The sequence below is a fragment of the Mastomys coucha genome, unplaced genomic scaffold (genome assembly GCF_008632895.1).
Source record: "Mastomys coucha isolate ucsf_1 unplaced genomic scaffold, UCSF_Mcou_1 pScaffold16, whole genome shotgun sequence".
Classification (NCBI taxonomy): Eukaryota; Metazoa; Chordata; class Mammalia; order Rodentia; family Muridae; genus Mastomys; species Mastomys coucha.
In genome coordinates, this window is record NW_022196898.1 from 30,942,522 (window position 1) to 30,950,363 (window position 7,842).

Consider the following 7,842-nt stretch of genomic DNA (forward strand, 5'->3'; position numbering starts at 1 on the left):
CACCACCACCACCACCACCACCACCACCACCACCACCACTACCACCGCCATCATTATTATTATATTTTAGTTTTCTAAGACAAGAATTTGTCTTGGAACCTATTCTGTAAACCAGGCTAGCCTTGGACTTATAGGGATCCATCTACCTTTGCCTCCTGACTGCTGGGATTAAAGGTATGCACCACCAACACCTGGATGCTTATAACTCTTAGGAAGTTGATTTTTAGGAGATTGAGCTGCACACAAATTTCCAAACCAAATGTACACAAAATTTCAATGAAATGTTATCTAAAATTATTCTTAAAACAATCATTTCATTACATTTGGAAAGGGTATTATTTATTTTGATAGTCGTTATTTCTGGGAGCCAATGCTCTGAGCTCCAGTGTTTCTACAATGGTTTATTGTTTTAAAGATAATTTGATATTTTTTGTATATTTGTTTGAAAAAATTTAATGACCTGTTTTTTTTCCTAACATCTTTTGACCTGATATAACTTCTCATCTGAAAGTCCAACCATTTCGTTTTCAGAAGGACTTTTCTTTCTAAAAGACACTGTTACATGCATGGTATTTTTCTCTTTCTATATGTGTTTGAAAAATTCTTCACTTATTTATTATTTTTTGCATGCATGGGTAGGTCAAAGGACATTTACAGAAGTTAGTTCTCTCCTTCTACAATGTTGGTCGAAGGAATAAAATTCAGATAGTTATCCTCTATGACAAGTGTATTTACCCACAGATCCATCTCCATGACCATTTGTGTGTACTTTTAGCAAGCAGTCAATAGTTAATACAAAGAACAACCAAACAGGGTAAAATAGTAGCAATTCTGAGTGCTCAGTGAAAACAGTGCAAACACAAGATTCCACTCTGAGATAGGAAAAAGCTGTGGATGCAGTAGCAAAGCAAACATTTGCAGGATGAAATTCATGAGTAGACACCCTTGAGATGTTAGGAGATCTGCTTCACGGTGAACAGATGCCACTGGAAAAGTACAACATGATAGCTAAGTATGTAAGTCAAGCCTTAATATTTAAGGAAGTGTTTAAGCTACCCTTGGAATTTTGAACCACACCACAGCATTTTAAGAAACTGAGTGTGTTCCTTAGTGCAGTGAAAGAGAATACCCAATGAACTCAAATTCCTTCTTCTAACACCAGGTACTCTAGTGAATCTTTTTAACCTACTTTTCCTCTTGCTTCCTGAGAAAAATTACAACACTTAAACAATTCAGTAGTTATCATTGTGTAGTTGTATTAGTTATTTTGTCAATGTTGCTGTAATAGAGTACTGTTACATGTACTTGAAGAGAAAATTTCCCAAGAGGCCTGAATAAGTTAAATGGAGTTTTCATTAACTGCTGGAGGGACCAGCCCAATTAGATTAGTGGGAAGGAAGCATTCTTCCGTTAGTTTGAGGATTTTAAGGGCAAAATATACAATGTGTTGTATGCAGAGAGGCAGCACTGGACATCTGCAGACAGCAAGCATTGTTTACAGAAGTGGAGAGAGAGAACAGTTAAATGGTCAAGCAGTTAACCTTTATCTCAGGGTCACAACCTATAGGAATTTAGGGCTAGGCCAGAGACCAGTTTTACAAAAGCTAGTTTATTACTTTTAAGAATGTTTAGAATACTTTCATGAGAAGACAAAACTATAGTTCAGTAGCCCTCTATACTGCTATGACCAAAGGCAACTGAAAGAAGAACATTTGATTTGGCTTATAATTCCAGGGACCTAGATGCCCATAATGGTGGGGAAGACATGGAAGTAGGAGCAGAAAGCTGAGCAATCATATCTCAAACACAGGCAGAAAGGGGAGATGGGATGGATGGGCATACATACTGGAAGTGGGAGAAGCTACTCGTTCAAAGCCTCCAGTGACTTACTTCCTATATCAAGGTTCCATGTCCTAAAAGTTCTATTAACTCTCCAAACAGTTAACACCTGGGAACCAACTGTTCAAATACATGAGCATGTGAGAGATATTTCTCACTCAAGCCACAGCACCAGTCATCATGTTTGTCTTTCCCTTTTATTTAACTGTAAAAAAAACACTATCTACAATAAAGAAAAAATACAAGAAAAAATGTAAATCTACAAATGCCATCGTTAGGTCCTGATAAGCATTGGGTGGTGTTCAGTCTTTCTAGCTCAGGACTTCCCAAATTGTGTTCTATGTATTAGCTCCTTGACAGAATTCTTACAATATTTCAACACGAGTCATTTAAATTTCAGCCTCTCCATCTGTGCAGTCATGTAAGGTTTGTATGTTCATTTTCTATAGCCCTATGGGTTAAGTTTGAGCTTACAGGTACACACTTCCCTTTAGAGCGGGAAATGTACAGACACAGAAGGAATAAGTATATTTTTAATGACCTACCTGCATGCATTCATTTTCTTTAATGAGCCCACTGCCTTCCTACACTGTTGTGAAACACAACAGAATGATTATAGCATACTTGGAAGGATGAAGCTTTCAGATATTATATAAACACATTCTTATAATTAAAACCAAATGTTTTCATTAAGATTTTAAACTAAGCAATTTAGATTGGAAGTTACAAGCAACTGTTGCCTGATGAAGAAGAGGAAAATTATCTTTTCCTTCTCAAGTTGCTTTTTTTTCCTTTTAGATATTTTCTTTATTTACATGTAAATTTCTCCATTCCCAGTTTCCCCTCCAAAAAACAAAGAAACAAACAAAAACAACAAAAACAAACCCCTGTTGCCTCCCACTTCCCCATGCCTGCCACCCTGCCCTCTCCCACTTTCTGGCCCTGGCATTCCCCTACACTGGGACACAGAACCTTCACAGGGCCGAGGTCCCATTGAACTGAGTACAGGGTCCCCAGTGAAGGAGTTAGAGAAAGGACCAATGGAGCTGAGGGGTTTGCAGCCTCTTAGGACGAACAACAATATGAACTAAGTAGTACCCTCAGAGCTCCCAGGGTCTCAACCACCAACCAAAGACTGCACATGGAGGGGTCTGATTGTTCAGGCAGCATGTGTATAATAGAGGATTGCAAACTCAAGTTGCTTTTGGTCACGGTGTTTTATTACAGATATTTATATTTCAGTATCTTGCTTTTTATTGTGCATATATACTATCTCTTCTCAAACTCTTTCCTTCAAACATTGTAACATGAGCTACTTAGATACCTTGAAAATTGTGCCTTATCCCAGGGATGGTGGCATGTACTTGTGATTCCAGTACTGGGGAAGCCAGGCCAGGAATTCTACAAGTCCAGGCAAGAGAAGGCTACAACATGATATCCTCTCTCTAAAACCAAAGCCAAAAGAAAAGCAAACAGATAAACATACTAGCCTGCTGTAACACTCTCTCCTACTTTCCCCTAATTGTTCCTTGATCAGATTATTTCTATAACTGTGGATAAAATATAAATAAGTATGCTATTACTTCTCTAGCTTGTGAAGACTTTTGCTGTTTACATTTTCCACTCCAGGAGCATTATATTGCTTCGTTTAGTAGCATTGCTTCAGAGGGTAGTTTATATATGCTATGGCAAGCTTCTGATAGTAGTGTGAATGAGAATGGCATCCATTGACTCATGTATTTGAATTCTTGGTCACTAGTGGTGGAAGATTTTGGGAAGGATAAGGACGTGTGGCCTTATTGGAAGAGGTGTGTGACAGGAATGGGCTTTGAAGATTTTAAAGCCCATGCCACTCCTAGTTAGTGCTCTCTGTCTTGTACTTGTGGATAAGGATGTAAGCTCTCAGCTACCATTCCTGGCTGTCTGTTGCCATATTACTGGTGATCATGGTTCCAGACTCTAGCCCTCTGTAACTGTGACCCTCAGAATAAAGGTTTCTTCTTATAAGTTGCTTTGGCTATGTTGTTTTGTCACAGCAACTGAAAAGTGACTAAAAGTTGGTACCAGGGACTGGGCTATTGGTCCAGAAACCTTTATCATGTTTGTTTTTAGAGGAATGAAGACTTTGGACTGTGGACTAAGAAAGTAGTTGAGTGTTCTATGTGGGCCTAGTGGGCCTTCCTAGTAGGAGGTTGGTAAACATTAATGCTGAGAACTATGAAGGGTTCAGAGAGGAATAATATTAGCAGCTGAGCTAAACAACAACAACAACAACACCCTACTCTTGGGATATTTTGACAAAGAGTGTGGCTGCTTTCTGCTCTTTTTCTAAAAATATACCTGAGAAAAAACTAAAAAGCTTTGGATCAATTTCATTGACAGAGGGTAATTTAAGACAGCTTAGTATTTACTCTGTCCCACTGTTATTATTACTCACCCATTTGCAAATCTACAATGAAAAGGATCAAGGGGAAACTCATAGTTTGGGGAGAAAAAGGTCGAAAGGAAATGTACTTTTGGAGCCAAGGCTTGTGCTGAAAGAGATAAGAAGAGAGCCTAATATGAAATAGACTAAAGGGATGGATGGCCTCAGGGCAAGACTCCACTCACCTAAGATTCTAACTTGTGAGAAAGAAGTGCCTGAGAGATTTTCATACTCCTGAAAAGAAACAACAAAGAAAAGAGTATGCAAATGTAATTCAAGAAAGGAGTCAGTCTCCATTACTGGGACCCAGCCAAATCAGATGTGGTATCAGTCATGTGGTTCTGGCTTTAGAGTCATGAAGAAAACACAAGTAAAGGAGTTGTAGATTTCTCTCTGCCCAATTTAAGAGAGCCACTAAGGCCAGGGATGTGACCGGGAGTTCCTGAGGTGACATTTCTTGAAGCCCTGGGATGTTGGAAGTCTTATTTCTGTAGAAGTCAGCTTTAGACAGGAAGTAGAGGCAGATAAGCTTGCTGCGCTCAGCAAAGCAGGAGGAGCAGAGTCCTCTAAGCCCTTTGACATCAGGCATTACATGGGTGCTGGGAAGCAAACTCTGAAAAGGCAGCAAATATTCCTAACCACTGAATCATCTTTCCAGTTTCTGTTTTCAGTTTTCCTACGTGCAATGAGCCCAGATGAGATCTTTTCTAGCATGCATCCGCCAGTTTCAGGCATGTCTGGCATTCCTTAGCTTGACAGCTCTAATATCTGTGTTTGTTTCTATCTCTATTGTTTTCCCTTCTCTTTGTCCTGGTGTTCACATTGCCTCCTATTCTGTCTCTCACAAGGATACCAGTGTTCAGATTTAGGACTATCATAACTCCATTAACATCTTATTACAACATCCCTGAAAAAATATCTGGTAAAAACCCTACCCAAATCAAGTCATTTTTTGAGATTTTGAAGATCCACAGATATTTTGAAAATACTACTTGTTCCACTGTGATATGCAAAGTTCACACGATGAAACTTAATTTGTAGTATACTTTGGAACCTCCATGGTTTGGTTTTATATTTTTCTAACTTGTATTTTGAAATATTTAGGCTGTCTTTGTGTTCTGTTTTGTCATCTCTAGTTTTGTTTTGCTTTGTGTAACAAAAGAAACACTAAGTACACAATTTATAATCTTCATTAGAATAATGTTCAAATGAACTACAACAATAGCAAATAAATATTTTTCTTCTAGGGTGTTGGAATACAGGAAACTGTTACTCAGATGTTCCATTGCACAGAACTAAAAGTTCAGAATTGAGAAAGCAGAAAGGAACATAAAATTTCTGGGTGAATATTTGGAGAAACGTTTCTCAGGCAACCTTGACCCACAGTGTCATATGCTGTATGGACACATCATTTTGCAATCTTGTGAGCCTGCAAGTTAAGCATTACTGGAATCCTTCCCCCTCTGTTGACCAATGGCAGGAACATTTTTGATAACTGTGAATGAAATACCTCCTAGTTTTTAAGGGCGAGCTGTGTCCTTCCTGGCCAAGATGTAGCTATGTGACAAACAGAACCCTCCCACAGGCTGAACCAATAGCAGGCCACCATGGAGTAATGAATGAGAAGAATTAGAAGTCCATTAGCATTCTCCCAAGTGCCTTTTGCTTTCAGAAAACTGAGCAGAGTGTCCCTGGTGCAGTTTTCAAATGCACAAATAATTAGAATATGCATTTAAGTCATGTTTGTTAATGATGATGTTACAAATACAGTATTTTTTGTCTTCTTTGCTCCTGTGTACAATGCAAAGACAAGCTATTTTTCACATTGAAGATCTAAGTAACAGCATTTTCTGCAGTGTATGAAAATAAAAATCAGCAGTTCTGTTCAGAAAACAAATTCAGCATCCTGCTACGTACTCATAGAACAGACACAAAATAAACAATAGAAATTATGACATTCATCTTTTTTGGCCCAGAAAGCATAGTTTTGTTTTCAATATATTTGATGTAAAATTATAAAATTTATAAATGATGCATGAATAAAATCATTGAGTTATTTAAAAGAAACACCCAAAAGTTTGTTGCCTATGCATTGCCTCATGCATCTCTTCATAAAGCTCAAATAAATGACAGTTGAAATGGTTAGAAGATAGCTCCTTTTCTACACTTAAGAATCATAGTATCTGAGATGGCTCATTAATGTCTTAAGCATTATAAATTTGAATTATTCAAATGATCACAATTTTTCTTCAACTGCATGTTTTTTATGGAAATTTTCTATGGAAATTATGCAGCAAAGTAATTTTAATTATTTTTCCAGGAAAATTACAAATTAAATTTTTTTTCTTAATAACTATCAAATATGGTATAAAGTATAAAATTATAGAATAGTCTTTGAATTTATATACACAATTATTTTTTAATCAGAAAGAATAGAAATCAAATATCTTTAATCACATCATTACAAAAGGATCCCAGTGAACAAATACAGAGTGATGGAAATCATTTACTGTCATTTTATAAACATTATAGGAGTAATTCTTTCCAATAATATTCTTTGGCTTTTATCAAAGCCTTGGCATAGGATAATTTGGAAGGAGATATTCTTTTTCTTAAATAAGCTGCAGCTAATTTGCTTGCTAATTTTGAAAAGGAAGAGATAGTCTCACCTGGAATATGCCATCCAATGGAAGACCTACAGTTACTAAATGCAGGAGAAACTAAGACCTTGGGTCTCTCTATATGATGTCTGTGGACCATGAATATTTGACCTGAAGCTAGAATGAAGGAGACAGAAAAATCTTGCATGAAGATGCGCTGTGCAAAGGATCTAATATGAGTTTTTTTTTAAAAAAGAAATACCAATGAAATAGAAAGTAAATGAAAGACTTCAGATCTCTTTGGATTCGATATTACTAAACATACATGAAACCTTCAATCTATATGATCCATGATTAGGTCCTGGATTAGGGAGAGACTATAAAACATTTGAACATGCCCTCTTAAATAATAGGGCTGCACTGAGGCTATGTATCCTGAATGAGTTCCTTAGTTCCTCTTCATTCTGGGGAGTTCTAGTTCTTAAGAAATCAAATGGGTGTACCTTTAAGAATGAAGGTAAACTTAATGAGGGAGATAATACATTGAAGTAAAACACTTATCTGTGTATTCATTGTATAATTTCCTATGACCAAAGGCATATGCATTTATTAACATGCCAAAGTAAGCACAGGCTAGTGACCCCATCACCAAACATGGCCACTGGACAAATAAAATTAAAAGCATTGCAAGCTCCTTTCTCTAGAGGCATGACCAAAAAGGGAATTTCAAGGGTTTGCTAAGTAATATTTAAGAAGACCTCAAAGTGTTTAAGGAGCAGACCATGACATTGGCTAAATACCTTTGAGATACAGTGCCACGCACACTCGTCTACTCCAGTCATATCCAAACTATCAGGGGTAAAAGCCTTATTAAGGATAAGAGGCAATAAGGATCCAAAAGGAGTTCTGCGCCTCCTGGATATTCAGACAGTTGCTGGTATCTCCTAACTCAGACGTGTTCCAGATTAGTCTTTCCAA